This window comes from Heterocephalus glaber, unplaced genomic scaffold (assembly GCF_053883595.1).
Source record: "Heterocephalus glaber isolate CG9 unplaced genomic scaffold, H.glaber_assembly_v1.0 deba00000470, whole genome shotgun sequence".
In the NCBI taxonomy this organism is placed as follows: domain Eukaryota; kingdom Metazoa; phylum Chordata; class Mammalia; order Rodentia; family Bathyergidae; genus Heterocephalus; species Heterocephalus glaber.
In genome coordinates this window covers 9,086,071-9,104,900 of record NW_028258145.1, presented here as the reverse complement: position 1 = coordinate 9,104,900, position 18,830 = coordinate 9,086,071, and the positions used below count along the sequence as shown (strand labels likewise).

Here is an 18,830-nt window from a genome sequence, read left to right as displayed (position 1 = left end):
TCATGGCCATCCTCCTGCCTCAGCCTCCCGAGTGCTAGAATTACAGGAGTGTGCCACCACACCTAGCTTATCATCCAGCTCCTTTTGAAAATGTTTGTCGAAGGAGTCAGGTGGCCAGACCCATGATGTAGGCTGCTGGGCGCTGGAGCGGTTGTGACAGAGGTGCTACATTACTGCACAGGCCCTGAGCAGTTGCCCTCTTCCATCTCCTCCCTCTGTCTGTGTGCTTGGGGTGGAGAGGAGGTTATCCAGCAGCTTTCAGTAGCTGGCTCAGTCTCTTGGTTTGAGGAGGTGAGAAAAAATGGGCTCTTCCAAGCGGGTCTTTACTCTGTCCCAAGCGTAAATGACTGAAAGGAAAATTTCCCTAATGATGATGACAAGGGCAACAATAGCAGCATTTTGCTGAGAACACACTGTGCACCAGACATAGATGTGTTGTCCGGTGCAGCCTCTCAGAGCTGCCCAAATGCAGTTTGCATCCGGCTTCCGCCTTTTGAGATGTGGAGGATGAAGTCACCTCTCCAGGTGCCATGACAGTGGCACTAGGTTTTGAACTTGGGTCTTGTCTTTTAAAGACATTTCTCCCTTAAGTACTGGGGATTGAGCCCAGGGCCTTCACAATAAGATATATCTCAGCCTTTAAATTTTGTTTTTATTTTGAGAGAAGATGTTGATAAGTAGCCCAGACTGGGCTCCAACTTGGCATTGTCCTGCCTCAGCCTTCCAGAGTGCTGGGATGATGGGTGTGCACTACTGTGCCTGGCTGACACTATGCTTTAAACGGGAATGCTTTACTGCTTTCCAAATTCCGGGGTGCTGCTGCTTTCTGCCCTTCTCAAATACCCCAAGCCTTGTGCCTTCTAGGTGACCTCTGGCTGAGCTTGCAAAGTGGCTGTGGGACGCTGGGTGAGTGTGGCCCCCGCCTCTCCTCCACACCGTGTTCCAATCAGAACGGGAGTAGCAGAGGCTCCAGGGGCCTCTTTACCACCACCACCATGGCTTTTGCCACTGGTGTCACCCTTCCTGTCACTCCGATGCATGCAATGCTGCTGTGGGCCAGTCCTGGGAAGGGTCTCAGCATGTGCCCTGAGTGTATCCACATAGGAGCACACAGGGGCCGGGGATTTAGCTCAGTGGTTCTAGCACCTGCCCTGTAAGCTCAAGGTCCTGAGTTCGATCCCCAGTGCCAAAAAACAACAACAAAAAAACATATAGGAGCACATCTGTGGGTCTATAAGCACCCCAGAAAGAAAATGAATCATGGAAGGGAAGTAGTGTTCCCTGGGTAGCAGGTGGGGATGTGGGACTTTTCCAGGCACCAAGCTGGAGGCAGGCATGGGGCTCTCCTTTGGGCCTGAGAGTGGCTTTGGGCTGTGGAAAAGCAGAGGTCCCTGTGCAGCAGCAGCAGGGACGTGAAGTTTGAAAAACTTCAGTAATGATTTCGTTTTCAAAGAAATCTTCATTTCTGCTGCTGGCCCCCAGAGGGTAAAATGTTATTTATAAAGGTCAAAGTGAAAAGGTTACTTGGCTTTTGGAAAATGACTCTTTCGCCTAATTAATTCATTAATTAATATTCTGTCTCATACCAAGAAAGAATTTGAGGCAGTTAATAAAAATACATGGTAGTGAAATAAGAACCAAGATATATTATGTAAAGGTACAAATTACCAATAATGAATGTCAGTATATTGTATACCTAAAATGTACCAATAAAATTAATGAATTAAAAAAATACATGGTAGAAAGAAACTAAAGCAACAAAAATGAATGCGGTTAAAGTCACACACACAGATACATATATCTATAGGTTCAGGGAGTTAGAATGTAACATTAAAAAAGAAAAGAAATGAAAGAAAGAAGAAAGGAAAAAAGAAAGCTTTACAATAAGCTATCAATCTTGTAGTTATTTAAAAAAGGAAAAAAGACACTGTTCAAGGTGAGCTATCAATTACATGTGACTTGAAAATATTTCCTGAACATCTCTGATATATTTAACCTCAAAGAAAAATGTTCAGAGGGAAATTTACTAGGACATCTTTTGTATTCACAATGAAAAAGCTAATCTCGTGTCTATTACAATTTTATATTGGCGAAAGGGCATTATGATATTCTTTGATAATCTTTAATACTAGCAATTGGCATTTTACTTCTTACACTTACTCCCCATAAGATAATTTGACAGTTTCCAAATATAGATCACATTCACTTCTTCCGAGTAAATCCCAGGAAATCAGTAAGTGATCCATGTTTTATGTCCTCTTCTCCTTTTTGTTTAGGTAGCCGAGAGACAGATATTATAAAGGGCTCAGGGAAGTTTCCTGCACTTAGGGATCTATAAATTCATGCATCCTCTACCACAGTTAGCTTAGTGACTTGCTGGCCTCCTGTGACCTTTTTGATTTCAGTTTTCCCATTTGTTAAATCGTGATATGGGATATGGTTGATCTTTGAGTTTTCTTCTACCCATAAAATTCTATGTTTTGAATTTTCTGTCATCTAGAGAATCCATTAATGTGAGCATGATTTTTTATATCTAGTTATATTCAATTGATAGGGAACTTGACTGTAAAAAAGAATATAGCACATTCTGTTATGCAGTGTAAATCAATAAAATGAAAATGTATCCATTGACAACATTTGTATTTTCACCTATTACAGAGCTGTGCCCTCTCTTTGAATACAATACACTTTTATGCCCCATTAAAGCATGCTTGACATAGCTTTCAACTACTTGCAAATGCTGAGAAGTTGAAAAACATAACATTTACAAAAGATACATCTGGTGCATATTTATATGACTTGGAATAAGGAATCATTTAAATACTGCTGAGCCATCTCCATATTAGGAGAAAAGATATTCCATGTCCATATGTGAAATCGGTAGTAAAATACATGTAGGTTTAAATTTCTCTTGCACATTTTCTTTTCTTTTGACACATGTTAAAAATATGGAAATATTGATTAGGGATTAAATCATCCCTTTGAGTTGTTAGAATTGCTTCTCCCCAGAATTTTATAGATTATATCACTAGAGAAGTGCATATTCTAGAGGTGATAAGTTTTGAAAGAGACTAAAAGTGGCACTTTATGCACACACAAGCTGCTTATTCAGGCACAGAACTTCTTCATCTGGGGTCACAGACCTGGTAAGCACCAGAGAGAGGTTTGGGAGCTCAGTGTACCCCTGAGTTGATATGCAAATAGAGGTGTGTATACGTGAATGAGTTACTCTTTTCTGAAAAAGACCTAACTCACTCCACTATCTCAAAGAGGGTCATGATTCTGGTGCAGTGGAGGCAACTGATCTCATAAAAAATATTGGCTTGTCTGAGGGGTTTTATCTGGAGGGGTGAAGCCACCCTTCTCTGCAGAGCTCATTTGTAAAATAAAAAAGTGGCATTGTTCATCTTAGATGCCCCTCCAGCTGGCTGATCCTGGACTTCTGTGCCTGAAATTCTACATTCACCCCCATCTCTAAGGCCTTGTGCTGCCAGTGCTCTCCATGTTGATTCTGTGAGCCTTTACTTCTTCTACGTTGCTACCAGGGAGGACCAGGATGGAGAAGAGACAAGGTTTTGCTCAACAGCGTGGAGACCCTGCTGGTGCACACCTCAGGATTGTATAGCTTTTCTACAAGGCCAGGTGGTGCTGCATATGAAAGAGGATGTCTCCCCTCCAGCTCACACACCTTAATTAATGTTATGGGCTGTGCTTTAAACTGAGAGAGGTGAGAAAATCAAGGTTAAGGACGCTGTGTTCTCTACTATGGAGAGGGAAAAAAGAGACAGCTATGCAAATTAAGGATTTCGTATCTCCTTGTCAATTTCTTATCTGTTGTCAGTTTTAATGATTTTGAAATCAGAAGAATGCTGAAGATCTGTTTTCCCATCAGTTCTGAGCCTAAGGAATTTGGAGCTGGGATTCTGAGCCAGGAAACGGTCCTATTTTGAATTCAGAGGCTCTGCTGCTAAGCACAGATGCCAGGCTTATGATAAATTCCAAAAGGTTCGGCTTGATGTTTCATCCCCAGAGGTTGGAAGGGATTCTTCAAAAGGGGCATGTGAAGAGTGAAAAGTGGCCAGGGAGCTTCAGCTGTCCCACAGAGAGCCGCTGCCCCAGCAGCTCAAGAGATGTGACCAGCTGGGGGACATCTACCTTCATCAAGCACACCAAGTCCTGGGCACTGCTGGCCTCAGGCTAGCAGATAACAGCAGCGGCAGTGTGGTGTAGCACCAACATCTGGAAGCCTTTCAAAGTTTCTCACCTTATAGTTAGTTACTGTGGTGTCATCTACACCCAGCTAACTGATTGTACAAAAATTCTTAAGAGGCCATGTTTTGAGAGATTCTCTTGGATGTTTCTGAGCCCTTACAATGGATCATGTTGAAGTGCTAGCCGTGCATGTGGACAAACTTCACAAGCATGCAATGACCAGACACCAAGCTCTGACCAGAGGCAAGCTCCCAACTGTGCCTTTCTTTCCTTCTCTCCACCTCCAAATATTCCTCCTGCAAATGTGTCAAAACTCAGTATAATAACAGTAGAATAAGGGATGATAATTTTTTCTATTTTTCAGGGAGGATGGTTTGCAAGGATCTTATAGAGCTGAGACATCTATAGTTACGAGCTCTATATGAAATTGGACTCAAACCGCACATATTATAATACGCACTGATGACCCTCGGGCACCTGAGCATCTTGGGACTTATTATTTATTACCGATTCATATTTCTCATGTTCAACAGAACTTTTCATGACCAATTGAAATACCTAAAGGAGAGAAGGAGAGACAGAGACAGAAACAGAGAGAATTAAGGGCTGGATAGAGCACTTGCTGAGTGTACATGAGACTCTAGGTTTGATCCCTGATACCCTCTTTCCCCAAAAATTACAGGACAAATTTCAGTGAAGAAGAAAATAGGATAAAGAGATAATTTATACATTTCCCCCTAAAGGACCATAGTTTTAATGCTCTAAAGCAGTGATGGCAAACCTTTTAGACCTTTCAGTGATAACAAACAGCAGGCTGTGGCACTTTTCATAGGTTCGCCACCACTATTGTAAAGCATCGTTGAAACCAGAAACACATCCTGCATTGAGCTTCTCCTGAGGAAGTTCAAGCACTGACTGGCCTCTTGCATTATTTCTCTCTTCCTGAGTGCCCCTTACTGTGTCTTTGGGTGGAGGGGGATTAGATTGCTCTCCTTTGGTGCTGTTTGTCTCCTCTGGCAGAGCTCTGAAATGGCTTGTCCATGGAGGGTGCCAGGTCAGATCCTTTTTTTCTCCTGAGCCCACCACAGGAAACTTCCTCCCTCCTGAGCAGACCCAGGCAGCCCACCCGTGGCCTGTCGGTCACACCCTGGGTCTCCATCTCGGCATCCTTTTGCGGGAACTCTCGGAGCTGGTCACTGGTAGAGGTGTCCAGGGACAGCATGATCTGGGCCAGGCTTAGCATGACCCCCTCCAGCCAGCAATATACCACTTATTCACATGAGTACCACAGCGACTCCAGTGTCATCAGGGCCATGGGAGAAGATACGCAATGAAGTGTGCTTAGAGCTCCTCAGAGAAGACTGCTTCCTAGGTCAATTGCGTGGTTACTTTCCTGGGGACTCAGGGCTGGCCTGCAGTACAGCAGTACCCTGACACCCCAGGAAACAGAGTCCTTGAGGAGTCAGAGCCAAATGTCAGGCACACTTTTGCCTTGAATCTTATTCTGATTTTTCCAGCCCATTGCCGAGTTGCTGGTGTTCTCCGCTGTACTCGTGGGCTGTTTTGATTTGGAAATGCCATTTGCTTACAGTGCGATTTTGGGGTTGGATATTAGGATTGCTGTTCACAAGCTGGTGATGGAACCCCACATCAGGGCGGGCATTTGTGTGCGGAGCAGAGAACTCCACTCGGATTTCTACTCGGGGCTCTGCCCAGAGAATATTTTATGTCTCATGCACTTTTATGAGTATTTCATTAATTATTTATGTGAATTCCAGAGCTAAGTTTTGCTAAGTAAATATGAAACAGCTCGTCTACAAGGAAAAAAAAAAACCTACAAATTTTGTACCACCTTGCCCCTCTCATGAAAACTCTGAGACTGAGCTGTAGACTCTTCCCTAGGTGCTTTTGAGAAAATAGGAAATTGACATTATAAAAATGACCCAGGACAGTTTCAGGATTTTTATGTTTGAAGCTAGAAAATGCTACCATTTTAAATGTAGGAAACTTTCCTTTTTTAAGTAGTTGTTCTAAGAATACTACACAAGGTCTGAAATTTCCTATTTTCATCATATTATCAGCCAGCAAGAGTTTGATGATTGAAAGAATTATTAAAGGAGATCAGGAAATGTTCTTTTTAAAGGTATAATGCTCTATAAGCAAAGGCCTGGGCTATTATTCCCCCAACTTTGGGGATTTACGGGTTGGTGGGCGCAATAGTGAATGTTCATATTGGAGGTCCAGATCTTAAGAAAAGTCATTTTGCCAATAATCTACTATGAGGAAGCAGTGAAAATTAATTAACATTGAGGAAAGCACGTTATGAGTCTATATGCTTAAATGGCTGGCCCATTTGGACTGAAATGAGTGATACACTCAGCTATAAATTCCAGTTAAGTTGGTGAACCAGTTAACTCCGTAAACGAGTTATATAGGGCTAAATTTTAAAAAATGAATTGGATGGCTCAATAGATAGATCAAAATCAAAGGATGTTATAAAAAAATATGGACAGAGCCCGTGATGCCATTTCAAAGCCATGAAATAGATTGAAAACATCTTTTGTAATGATTTGAGAGAACGCATAACTTTTGGGATATATAAAATAGAAAAGTAAATGGAGAGGCAGACTTCGATAAAAACCTAGAGGTTTACAACAAAAATATATTTTTTAAGAAATCTCTGTGTGTTTCGAATAATAAAAGCTTTCCTTTCTCTTGTTTTGGTTTTGCCTTTCTAAATAGCTCATGTATTTGTCAGCATCTTTAACCTGAGTCTGGTGACCTCGCCCTGGTGATAGCTATTCCAATATATTTTCTAAGCAGTCAGTGGTTACTTTGTGCAGAAATAATTTTGGCTATTTCATACCTTTCAGTTTAATTTTTTGCCTTTTGATCCTTGAATTTTTTTCTCTGCCTAATTTTTCGCCTTTGAATGTTTGTAAATCTCCTACTCCTCTGCTTTTTCTTCTTTGATTCCCTTCTTTGCAGGGATCTTGCTGGGATGTTTTTGCTCCACTACCCGAATTCCCTCTCTTAAGCATCTATGGATTACCCTTTACCCAGGGTACCCACATCCACCTTCAATCTCTCTATGGATATAGAACATTCTGTTCCTCCACAGCAATTTCTTTTGGGAAGTGCAAGCTATTGAAAAATCCAAACCAATACATTTTGATGGGTAATTAATTTTTCATACAATTTTCATTAACTTTCCAATTGGATATGCTCCTGGATCTCTTTTTCATAGTTTCTCAGTCTTTCCCTCTCTTCCAGTGAGTACAAGTTGTCATTTCTGTCTCATTTCCTCCTCACTAAGGTGGACTTTGGTCACATTGGAAAACTCTGGGTTAAAATTTCTGCATGGCTGACTGAGCCTGGACAGTTCATCCCCTCTTCTTGGAGGCTCCAGACATCCATCCCTCTTTCCTGAGACAGACTTGGCAGGTAGCAGGAGGAGGGCTTAGGTGGGAGTTGGCACTGTGGGCATGCCGTGTCTGAGGACAGATAGACAGGGCTCTGGTCAGTGCTGTCCACTTACCAACATCTGTGCCACTTCATGGAAAACAGTGAGTTCTCTGCCTCTTTGCATTCTTGGACATAACAACAGCAGCTCAGAGGGATTTGTGGGGACTTTGCTCTAGGAACATTTGTACTGTTAATTCCTTCTCTTGTTATCTAGGTAGAGGCTTTGGGAAATGTAAAGCAGTATAAGTTAGACTCAGTAGACACGGTAGATGCCCTAGGAGCCGAGGAGCGACCGAAGCAAGGTCACTTGTAGTGTTTCAAAGCACCTTGCTATCATTCATTTCATTCACTTTGACAGGGACCCTGAGGATCCCGTGAGGATCCAGTGCCTCACTGTGGGGAATAGGGACACTATTTTGGTCACTGCTGCCCTGTGATTCCTTGGGGAGGAAACTGATACCCAGTAAGAAGCCACTCGGATATGGTGAAGGCAATGGCCGGTCCGAGATCATCCTGAGGGTGGAAAATTGGAGCCATTCAGCCTTGTAGAAAAGAGGAGTTTTATGTTTCATTCCCAAGTTCAGAGAAAAGAAAACCTTTCCTTTTCTTCCCTCTGTGTTGTTTTTGGCAAGGCTCTGTAAGACTACAGCTCACATATACAGCACGCTGGGCCAGGCTTTCAAAGGGCTTCTGTGCTTCCCATGTGTTAGATTTTTCAAGTCCAGCTACAGCTCCGGGTGGTGGTGGGATCTAGGGGTGGGGAGGGGGTGGCACAGATGGGCTTTTCACATTTGCTGCCCCACTTTGCATGTGGAAGTGCACTAACTTTTATGAGATTGGGTTTTTGTAAAAACAGAGTACCTTAAAGAGCTTTCTACTTTTGCAGGGCATCTCCAGCCGGCCAGCTCTGAACTCCCATGATGGGAAGACCCATGCCCGTTTTTCATTGTGGAGCCATGGGAAGGGCTTTTATTGTTGGAAATCAAACTCAGCTGAAAGAGACCTTGCAATGACTGTGGAGTCAGTGTAGATGGAAGTGGCTTTCAGCTGCTTGCAGGCTATAGTGTAATTTTTGGCTGGAGAAAAATTAGGTGTCTCAGAATTGGTGATTTGGTACTAGAAAGCTTTCAGGGTTTGGTTTATTCTGGGAGAGGGATAGTTTCCTTCTTTTTGATGTGACCATAGGTGACCTGAGAAACCCCTGGTTTCTGCCATATGTTCCTGTTAGGAGAGAGCAGGGTGTGCTGTGGTAAAAGATAAACACCGAAACCAGTGGCTTCAGACGATGAGTTTATTTCTCTCTGTCATTGCATATCCTTGTGGGTCAGAAAGGGGGTGGCTGTTGTGGACACTTGGGGCCCTTTTTGTATTAGCCTGCATTTCCACTGTGGCAAGGGGAAGAGAATGTGGTGAATTTGGCCCTGGCTGGTCAAGCTTCTGCCCAGAAGGGCCACCTCTTGCTTCTGCTCCCTTTTCCTGGGTCAAGGGAAGTGAACTAAACAGTTGGGGACATTCAGTCCTGCACTGAACATAGAAGAAAGAGAAGAGAAACATTCAGGAACCTGCTGTGTGACTATTCTGCTGTCCATTAAACATAAGTACCAGGGAAGAGAGCTCCCTTTGATCAGGTGATTAGTGGTGCCAGTGTGGGTTTCTGTGTCCCGTTTTTGAGTGGTGACAGTGTTGCCACAGCTCACAGTAATCCCTGTGAACCGAATTTTCTGCATCATCCTTGGAATCTTCTGATGCAGTAGCTTCAAGGACTATTGATTCTTTGAAACACTTCTCATGACAATGGCTATGATGAAAATAAAGGTGAAGAATAAAAACTCACTCGTGGAGAGAAATAAATTACTTAAGGATTGCTTTAATCTTGCCTTTTCTTCTCATTCTTTTAAAAGTGTCTTTCAAATTTTACTCAAAGAACATCATTGTGATCACATTATTCAGCATTTGATGGATAAGGATGAAGACTCAGAAAAGATGAGTACAGTAGATGTCTCAACTTTGCAATAGAATGTAAAGCCTTCAGCTCATCTTTTGGGATTTGAATATAATCACTACCTCACCACCCCCATCACTACTTGTACTCCATTACACCATCACGTCCGCCATCAATGCCTCTACCCACCACCACTACTACCCCCACCGCCATCATTATAACCACCATCTCCAGCACCACTGCTATCACCACTCTCCTACCACCTGTCACCCAGGTCGCATATCATGTTTCTCTTCTAACCACCATGGGCCCCTACAATTATGCCAGATTTCTAGCAGTTAAGTTTGGCTTTCTCTACATTTGTGTAATCCAGGAATAAAAACGTTCTATGGGAGAAAACTGACAACTCAGATCTGTCTCGGGGACTGGGATTGGATTAAACTTGTCTCTTCTTTTTCCCTCTTTAAAAAATTTCCTTTCAATATTCTTCTTGTGGCATCTTCTTCTTTAGACATGGACGAGAACCTGAAGTTCAGAAATGATACCCATCATCAGCAGGCCTCTTTTTCTTCTTTTTCTCTTTTAATGTTTGAGATGGATCTCACTATGTTTCCCAGGCTGGCATTGAACTAGGCTAATGGGATCTTCCTGTCTCAGCCTTCTTGGTGACTGGGACTATAGAAGCACATCACTGTGCCCAGTTTATCGCAAGCTTCTAACACCTTTCCTATATGGACCACTCAGATGTAACCCTTTTATATAAGAGCATGGCTAGTATTTCCAGAAGCCAGGCATCTTTCTGGCAAACTGGTCAGTAGCCATAAGGAAGATAGAAGGTCCAGTCCAAAGTCAGTGATCACAGAATCAGAACGACTGGGTGAATTACCTCCATGTGTTCCCCTGCCTGCTCCTGGACAGTGCTCTGATGGCCTGTGGGGCTGCAGAGTCCCACTCCCTTGAGGTCCCACTCCCTTGAGGATGCTGGCAGGTGTGTTGGAACCCACCTCAGCCTCTGCAGTTGAAATGAGCGTTTGCTGGGCCCACAGCATCTGTGTCTGAACTCTCTTGCTGGCGTGGAGGAACTGTGCACAGAGGATAAATTCTGGCCCAAGGCGAAAGCCCTAGAGCTTTGCCCTGCCCCCTTCAAATATTAATAAAATAAGGATGTTATTAAATTACCAATCCTGACTCCAATTGAGTGTTTGCCAAGAACCCCATGCTTCCACCTCACATAATACATTTTATTTTTCTTTTGGGGATTTGTTTTCTGAATCAGTTTACTTCTTCGTGGTCCAATAATCACTAAATGGAATTCTCTCCATCTTTCATCCTTCATCATTAGGGTAAAAAAAATACAGTATCACTTTCTGGAAGGAAATAAATATCTTGAAATGAAAGACAATATTTAGCGACCAAAAGAAGAGAAATCCCTCAAGAGTACTACTTTTCTGATGACTCAGAACTGGAAGTGATTAAGGGCTCAGTGCATTACAACAACGGGCACCCCCATCCATCCGTCCCTCCATTTCAGAAGAAAATCAAACATCGTTTTGGAGGCAAGTTGGGAACTGCTTTAGAAACCTGTTAAGTGAGCCATAGACAAATGCCTTGGCATGGCTTCAGGAAATGCATGGAGGAAATGAAGAATATTTATTTTATTGAACTAGCAGTCCCTGCTGGAGATCAGAGTAGCAATGGAGCCCATAACTGTGAGATAGATACGATTTAGCAGTTTAGTTTCTATTTTCTTAGTTCCTGACTGTCAACTTCAACTTGAGTAGAAGTTTAAATTGTAATTTACTAAATGCTTAAAAAGTGTTCCTTGACTATAAAATGAAGTTGTCTCAGATTTTATTTTCAGATAAAAATGTACTTAGTTTGATTACTTGAATTGGTCGGTATTATTTTTATGCACTCAGCATTTGAAATTCCTGTTAATCTCGGGGCTGCCTAAGGATCTGGTGTGTTGTGCAGTTGTGATTGTCAGGTGATATGTTTTGGTGGTGCTAGCTGGTGACGTTCCTTGTGTCACTTTATCATGCATTTTGTAAGAAAACACCTTTAAAGGCACTGTCAGAAATCAGAGCTAGCTAGACATTTCCATTTTAGATTGCTGCCTCTTAGCTACCTGAATCAGAGCATGTTTAAGCGTGGTTGTGTTCAATTTAATCCTCAGTATCTTCATAGATGGACAAACTGTAGTGCATATTTAGTTCTTATTGTAGATTTATAAAGGTGGGGATACTTGGAAGGGAACATATTACACCCAGACAGCCATGTTCTGCTCAGGAGCGAGACAGTGCATGACAAGTGTTAGATTTTTATCTGTGTATGCATGTATTTACTTATTTATTTATTTATTGTGGTATTAGGTACACACTCTACCACTGAGTTTCTTCCTTGGTGCCAGTTGTTCCTTTTTTTTTTTTTTTTTTTTGGTACCGGGGATCAAACTCAGGACCTTGTACTTTCGAGGCAGGTGCAGTGTCACTGAGCTAAATCTCTGGCCCACATTTTTAACAATGTGCTTGCTGAGTACTCTTCTTCTTGGCCACAGGCTAAGGAATTTTATGCCCATTATTTAGCATGGAGACAGCAGCCCTATTATGTAGTAATAATGACCACCATTTTACAGATGAGGAAATCCACAACTCCAAGGGGAGACTTAGTTTTCTCATGAGCCTCTCCTTGGCCATGGAGAACCAGGGTGCTCCATAGGTGCCAGGTGGGCCTTCCGACAAACGGGAGGGCTTCTCTTACAATGGGCAATAATCCCCTGTGTATGTGTTTGTGCACGTGTGTGTGCACACATGCACATGTGTATTTTATTTTGCAGTACCGGAAATTGAACTAGGGTCTCGGGCCAGCTAGGCAGCTACCTTGCTACTGAGCTGGCCCAGCCTGGGTATTTAATTGTTGTTTTAAAGCTCACATGTGAAAAGGTGCTAAGTGCAAACACGGTGTGATTCCCATCCTCTTCCACTTCATAGAAATGCTTGTACAATAAAGAAAATGTGGTGTTTATACACTGTGGAGCACTACTGTACCATAAAGAAAGATAAGCTTGAATTGTTTGTAGGAAAATGGATGCACCTTGAGACCATAATGTTAAGTGAAATAAATCAGACATGCAAGCTTAAATATTGCATGACTTTTTTAGATGAGAAACTCAAGATATCAGTAAAGAATAAAATAAAGGATAGGTGATAGGAAACAGGGAGCTAGTGCTTTTGTAGTTGTAAGGGGAAGGGGACATAGAGATGGAGGGAGTGGAAGGAGAGGAAAAGAAGACTAAAAAGAATGAAGATGTGTCATGTACAGGTACCCACTCCCCATGATGAATGTAATCATTATGTACTGCAAACATGGACTAAAAAGAAAAAGAAATAAGAAAGGAAGAAAAAAACATGCATTTTCAAGCAAGCTTTCCATGGGAAACACTCAATTCAATTCCCAGCATGCTTTCATAAAGAGGCTCTTCCATGAGATTACAAAAACTGGGAACCTAGCCCATCATTATTAATATTTTTAAAAAAGTTCTTCTGGCTTCTTTCAGGGCCATATCAGTTTCAAAGATTGCCATCAGGGTGGGAGCAAATGAAGTTGAAATGGCCTGATCGTTCACTGCGGCCTCAGAGCGGAAACTTTTCCTCTGAGTTGAAAGCTGGTGGAATATTCATGGAAATGTAATCCGAGCACGGGGTACCAAGTCAGTGTCAAAACTGTGTTCCAAATCATATTTGCTGTTTGTAAAGCGGCTCCTTGGGGAGCAGCTAAAGGAAGGGAGAGGGTGGAGGACTTGGGCTTCCTGGAGCCTTGACCCAGGTCTGAGGGTTGGGCTTCCTTCTTCCTTCTGGGGACTTTTCTTAGGGTTTAGGGTGGTGGGGTTCAGTCCTTCTGGCTCTGCAAGGACCATTACTGGCTCAGATGCGGAAGCTAGTTCTTGCTCTTTGTTTATTTTTTTTGAGACAGGGTCTTGTTATGTAATTCAGGCTGCACTGAACTCACTCTGCAGCCCATGCTGGCCTTGAACTTGTGGTGATCCTCCACCCTCAGTCTCCTGAATGCTGGGAATCACAGGCATGTGCCACCACACCTGGCCCCTGGCTCTTGCCCCTGTGCTGTGGCTGAAAAACAGAAACCACAGAGAAATCCACGTGAAAGTCACTGTGCAGAGTTCTGCATGTGCACAAGTGATGCCCTTCACTTTTTCCTTCAAGGCCTTCTGATCAGGGTTTTGATTGAAGAAAAAAGAATGTGGAGGTGCAGATTCTGATGGGCATCATATGAAGATGCTGGAATTATACCTTAAAATGAAAAAGGGGTTCAAAACACAGATGACCTAAATTTCCTTCCCAGAATGAACAAATCTCTCTCCTTTTCCCTCAGGAATGCTCCTCATCTGTAGTTAATCTTAGAATTAACATTTAGTAAATTACTGCCGCAGTGCCTTCCACGAGGAAGGTGCCTGGTGGCTCCGTTGATTAGAACCTCTGCGCTAATGAAGCCTCCCAGCTGTGGTCCCTGCTCTGAACCTCGGCCAGGTCTCCAAGTGGACACTGGTCACAAGTGGCCTTCTGTAGAAGCATCAGCCAAGGTTTTCATGGTTAGGGGCAAAGCCACTCCAAGCAGATGCCGTGAATTAATTTGGAATATGACAGCAGTCGCCAGGGGTAACCAGAGGGGACCCTCGAGGCCAGTGCCAAGCCCCATGCTTCTCAGGGCAGCCTCCTGGGGTTGCTGGTGGGATCTGGGGAAGCTCCAGTCCTGCCCAGGGGAGGGAGAACTTGTCCAAGTCACAGACCCTAGGGTGGCTGCAGTAGGTTTTGTGGAGCTGTTGTTGCTAGCCCTCATCTAATAGCTGGCTCTCTGGGGCCTTGGGATTCTATCTCCAGCTCCTGCAGCCACAGCAGGCCCTGTCCACCTGGGCCCTAGCCCTGACTTGGAAGGGGTGTTGTTCCCAGGCCTAGGCCTGGGCACTCGCTGGTGTCCACTGGGGCTGGTTCTTGGGCATCTGGTGGACTCATGCTCCATAGGCTCCCTGCTGAAACCAGTACCCTTGACAGGCTTTGAGCAACATCACCATCTCCTGCCACAGGACAGGGCTGTCTTCTTGTGCTTAGAGATGGATAGGCTCTGGCTATGTTCCCGAGGCTGGCTTTGATGTCCCAGGCTCTAGTGGTTCTCCTGCCTCAGCCTCCCAGGTGGCTGGGGCTATTGGTGTGAGCTATGGGGGATAAGTGGGCTGAGGAGTGGTACTTGGTGTGGGCTTGGGCACCCTATGCGGGAGGATGCACAGGGGGACCTCTGTGGTCAGAGGGAGAAGCACCCTGGGCTGAGACCTTGGGACTTGAGGGGGGTCACTGGAGATAGATAAGGTCAGGACAGCACAGGGCTGGCTGCTCAATTAGAAAGAGAAGGCTTCAGAGACAGAGGGGGAAGCCAGAGGCTGGGTCGGGGATGGGCTTCCTCTTGGATGCCTGAGATCACTGAGTGAGAGGAGAAAAAGAACAGTGCTGTTTTGCTGAAGACCATCTGAGGGCCAGGGGGTGGCTGGGCAGGTGCTTGACCTGGTCCCCTCCCCAGTCTGCTCAAGTGGCAGGTGTGTTCAAGAGTCCGGTGACCAGGAGGCTGGGGGGATTTAAAACAAATTAAGATGGGTTGTGTACACTGAGCCAGATGTGGTGGGACATGCCTGTGATCCCAGCAATCAGGAGGCTGAGGCAGGAGGATTGCTGTGAGTTCAAGGCCACTCTGGCCTTCATAGTGAATTCAAGGTCAGCCTGAACTTCATAGCAAGACCTTGTTTCAAAAAGAAAAAAATGTTATGTACATGTATTTACTCTTCACAATGAGTGTGACCATTATGTACTGCAACATGTACTCATGAAAATAAAATTAAAAAGCATGCAAATCCTTTTAAAAGCAAGAGCAAAAAGGCGGGCTGGCATGTTGTTCAGTGGTGTGGCACGTGCTTAGCATGCACAAGGCTCTGGGTTCCGGGCCCATTACAAAAGAGCCAAACAGCATCTCCCTGCCAAAGCCCTAATAAAAGAAATCCAGAAAGGGAACCTGAGGTAACTGGGGACAGGTGTGGCCTCGTGGCCAGAGCACAGCTGTGCTTTGCAGTAAGAGCCACACCTGCACCATGTGCACAGGACAGGGAGAAAAAGAACACTCACCAAGGTGGCTCTGTTTGTATCCAGGATGCTAGGGCATGGGGCGCGGATGGAGGCTCAAACCAGCCACCCTGTGTGTGTAGAGAAAGTGGTAATCATCTTTGGTTTCATTCACCTTTAAAGCATTGTTTTCTTGTTGCACCAAGTAATGCTTTTTCTAATTGGGAAAAGTTCCCAGGGTGGGGACTTTGCTGGACAAGCGAGCTGTTGCCCAGCTGTAGGTGTGGTGGCACCGGACATACCTCTCCTAACTCAGTCCATCCGCCACTGCAGTGAGGGAAGTGACCATTTGACTGGAATTTGCTGCTGTTTTGCACCAGGTGAGCTGTGTTTTAGGGCGAGACTCTTCTTGTTGTTTTAATGAGAGGCTGTAGTAGCAAGGACTCCAGGAGCTTGCCTCCTGGGATGCCCAAGCCCTTGATCCCTGCTAGAGGACTGCAGTCCTCCTGAAGGTGAATGCTATCCTCACATGGGGCCCACTGGGCTATGTGTGGAGGTGAGCATGGAGAGCCTCTCAGGGATGAGGAAGGAAGAGCCTGTTGCAATGGGCATGCAGAAGTGCAAGTGCCTGGCCTCCTCTGCGGTCTTGGTCCTGGATTCGATTCCATCAGAAGTGCCAAAGCTGAGCCCAAGACAGATGGCCATAGCAGCCATGCTGGGAATTGCTGGGTGCCTCCCTGTGACCTCTGAGGGCATGGCTGTAAAAATCTCCAAAACAGGGAGGAGCTTGGGGCTGGTCGTGATCATGAAGTGACACTTCTGGGCATCTGGTCCCCATGATGCACTCACGGCAGAGAGAAGACACAGCCTCCCTAACCCGGCTGGGTGACCACAGCAGATCTATATCATCAGGGGCTCTGAAGGCCGAGATCGGTCCTGCCTCAGGACTGAGACCTCTGTAGTCCTAGACCTGAGGTGTGATCACCAGGTTTTCCCTTTATCTCCCAATGGTCATGAAGTGGGTCCTGTCCTTGGGGACACACTTGTGACATGCACACTCGCAGAGGTAGACCTCAGCCACTTAGGAGTCTATCTTTCCTGGTAGGATCCTGTGGTAACCTTTTAGGGCAAACCAATTCATTTGCAGAGTACGGTGTCTGCTGGGTGAGCCTGAGCTGGGGCGCAGCCTGGATGTCCCAGTCCTTTAGAGGAATGGCAGCTGCCACAAGATGTGACCTTGGCATTTGAGATCACCAGGGAGTTGGTGTGAGCTCCAGAGACAACACCAGCGTTGGGCACGGTAGATCCAGGTGCCAGACCTTGCTTTTCCTGCTCTGCAACTTCAATGGCTCAAATGCCCATCGCAGGGTCTTCAAAGTGGTGTAATGCCATCTACCCCTCATATATTGGTGAGTATTGAAAGGAATGAAAATATCTGGCACACAAGAGACACTCAGGAAATATCCATTTCTATACCCCTTTACCCTTATTATTGGGCGAATTCCTCCCAAATAGAAAACTTTTCAGTGTGAAATCCTGTAGGTCTGTTATTGATGGGAGGGACATCCAGGGTGTTATGAAATTCCTTTATTTGCTTTGCTAAGTTGACTTTGCACTTTCAAAGGAAGAAAAGGAAACTCTGCACCTTGAACAAAAGCTATTTTAACATCTGTACTGGCCACCAATCTCAATATTCTTATTAACATACTTTCTTACAAATGGAGCTCATCAAATATTTATAAGTAGTAGCTGGAGAAGCTAGCTCAGTGGTCAGCAGGCCTGGGGATGGTTCCCATGTGCACTGTGGGATGGCATAGGCAAAGGAGACCCTTTAATTTCGTGACATGGTTTGGGGGCTCCAGTGTGAGCGGCTCTTGGCATGATTTCTCCCAGCTCTGGATCTGTTCTGGAGCCTGTCAGGACTCCCACGTAGCTGGTCCTCTCAGGCAACTCCCTTTGAAGTCCACGGGATCCCTTTGAATGGAAAACACACACAACGGGGTGTTGATGCGAATAAGAATCAGGCCTGATGTATCAGGAAAGGAAGGTGCTTCTCACCCCAAATATTAGCTCTTTAGTCCAGAAACTATGGTTTGATCATTAAATAAAAGAGCCCTCCCTACCTTCCCCTTCAAAAAACCGCACAATCCACAACCAAAGCTCCACCAGGCACACACTCAGGAGATGATAAACCTGCTAATTACTGGAGAGTTTTAATTAAGCCATGAGATATAGACATACAGGGCCCTGTTTGTGCTTTAAACATATCAATAGAATAAACATTCTCAATTCCAGGACAACTTGTTAAATGAAAAAAAAAACATTACTCTCTTTTGAAATATCACTCATCAAGTGTGATAATTTAGAAAAATATCTCTATTAGAGATAGAGATTTTTTTTCTTTTGGTTAAAAATGCAATCGCCGGTAGAGTACAAAGCTGCAATTTGTAGACAGGTTAAGTAAATTAAATCACTCACTGTCTTTTTTTTTTTTCCAATGGCTTTAAAAGTTAAAGGTAATTTGCAAAGAAAATGCTCAGTTTGAATTGGTTTGTAATATCTGTTAATGATCTTTAAAAAAATCCACTTATTCACAATTCTGTCCCTGAGGGAATTCCAGCGTGCTATCAGAAAAAATTTCTAAAGTCTGAAATGTCATTAACTAGTGATTTCTTTGAAGTAAAAAGCCCCCAAAAAAAGAAATTATAGAAGGTATACAAGTGCACAGGACAATCACTTTGATGAGTAATATCTGTATTTTTCTTAATGTTTCATACCTAAAAATGCAACAATTGAAATCCAAGCTGCTAAATTATAGAGCTATCTTTTGAATTACCTCAGTGCAGGCATACCTTCTGTTTATTTCACACATATATTGAGTTCTTCCCTATATTTATAGATTGTTGATGTAAAAACAGTAGTGTTAGGAACAATTTTGATTATATTCATTGTATTTACCTTTTGGAAACACAAGGTGTTGCCTAAATACAGGCTACAGCTGCTGCCATGGAGGGTGAAACAATGGCCCGGCTCAGAACAGCATCCCAGAGCTGGGTGCCAGGGCGGAGGTGCAAACGCCAGGCCCAGGCAGT

General features: G+C 44.2%; 1 long non-coding RNA gene across 7 annotated transcripts in view; it reads left to right on the top strand.

The window, feature by feature from the left end:
* LOC101716704 (uncharacterized) overlaps positions 1-18,830 on the top strand; it is a 263,276-nt gene that overhangs the window by 17,135 nt on the left and 227,311 nt on the right. For 5 of the 7 annotated variants that reach the window (XR_015448389.1, XR_015448388.1, XR_015448386.1 and 2 more), the window contains exon 2: positions 16,886-17,147. The exons of the other annotated variants lie outside the window; for them this stretch is intronic. This is a non-coding gene — a long non-coding RNA (uncharacterized LOC101716704). The remainder of the gene's footprint in view (positions 1-16,885; positions 17,148-18,830) is intronic. 7 annotated transcript variants of the gene reach the window in all.